The sequence below is a fragment of the Rhincodon typus genome, chromosome 24 (assembly GCF_021869965.1).
Source record: "Rhincodon typus isolate 14 chromosome 24, sRhiTyp1.1, whole genome shotgun sequence".
NCBI lineage: Eukaryota > Metazoa > Chordata > Chondrichthyes > Orectolobiformes > Rhincodontidae > Rhincodon > Rhincodon typus.
In genome coordinates, this window is record NC_063355.1 from 11,634,985 (window position 1) to 11,636,905 (window position 1,921).

Below are 1,921 nucleotides of genomic sequence, written 5' to 3' on the forward strand. Positions count from 1 at the left end.
TAATGTTTAATAGATGTTGAGCAACCTGAACACAACTTGCAGTTTTAAGTAACTAATTAGATAGGATCCTAGAAAACACTGTAGTAATATATAGCTTATGACAAGCATTTCGATGTAACCGGCCTTGTCCAGCTTGTAGAAATGTTCTTGCCTGCAACAGAAAAACGTTCATTGTTCATCAGTCTGTGACCATAATAGGTCAAATACTTCATAAAGATTGAAGCAGGGAATGCTGTAAATGAGCAGGAGGAGTGGTAGTGTCTCTGGAGACAAGAAACAGTTAAACATTTCAAGCCTGTGTCCTTTCATCAGAAATGTAATAGATTTTGAACAAGTGAAAAGGAGAGATGATGGAAGAATGTGATAGTAATCTTTCAGTAATTTTATTAAAGGGTAGATTTAGGCCTTGGCATTCAGGACGGCTCTCTTACTCTTTGTTGAATAGTGCTATGGGATTGACTCCATTTACCTGATAGGACACAGGGCCCTGGTTTATAATCTGATGGCCATGAATCAGAGCTGGGACTAGTCAGGGATATACAAGATTCTGAATGTGTAAGAGAGTGGGATAAAGAACAAAAAGGAAGGTTATGATGGAATGGAGGGCAGAAAAGATTTAATAAGAAACAGTTTTATTGTACCTCTCATTTTTTACATCCTACAATAAAGTGATGATCTAACCATTTTGCTCACTTAGCAAAGGACAACTTTGTGCAAAGGCTACACTTTAAGGGGATTAAATTCTTGCCGAGGTGATTTATTAAATCTATGGCCTAGGTTGTAGTTATGTTAGATTACCAGCTGGTGGCAGATCCATTGTTGGCAATTCTTACTTTAGACTGCTTGTGCTGGATTTACATAGGTGCTAAACCGTGATTATTGCTAATATGTTTTGAATGGAAAAGTTTCAACACTAAAAATATTCTGCTTAAATTTGTGAAGGACGAGGAAGCTCCAATGAGTTTGAAACCTGTGTAGATTTTTGCTGTAGGTAAAGTTTAGCCTGTGATGTGAATGAAGTTGATGATTTCCGTAATGGGCTCTCACATTGCTGTGTTCTGGAGTCAGAACAATACTAGGACCAGATGTTGCATCATTAACTTTACATTACAACTTGAGGAAAGTTACTGGTCTCCCCAAAACCCACTGGTCTTCCAGTGCAAAGAACTGCCAATGACCTGAGGGCACAGCCTTAGAGTAAAGGGAAGGCCTTTTAGAACGGAGATAAGGAGAAACTTCTTCAGCCAGAGAGTGGTGAATCTATGGAATTCACTGCCACAGAAGGCTGTGGAGGCCAGGTCAGTAAGTACACTTAAGACTGAGATAGATAGGTTCTTGATTATCAAGGGGATCAAAGGTTAGGGAGAGAAAGCAGGAGAATGGGGTTGAGAAACTTATCAGCCATGACTGAATGGTGGAGCAGACTTGATGGGCCGAACGGCCTAATTTCTACTCGTATGTCTTATGGTCTTATGACTGAGTTTGCAGATTGGTATATTTCAATGTCCAGGGCTACACATTGAGGGACACTTTAAAACTTTAACAGATGTGCGAAGAAGAAAGGCATTGCTTAGGGATTTTCAAACATAGTATTCAAACGTAGCTGGAAATTGGATAAAACCTGTTGGGCCCTGGCATGTCACAGATATTGTAAATATTAACTCTATGCATAAATGTAATAGCTGACAACATTAAAATACTTGGTACCAATGTGTAATGTCAACTTTGTCAATGGTCATGCAACGTGGTTGGATAGTTTTTATAAATTAAGTACGTTTTTGGAAACAAGATATTTCCAAATCACTGCCAAATGAAAAGTATCCTTGATTAGGGTACAAACGTGGCAGCACAGTGCATGCTTTCTGGGGTCTGAAGGTTGCTTTAAGTAAAAAGAAATGCTGCAGAAGGATGGTAAGCAGTA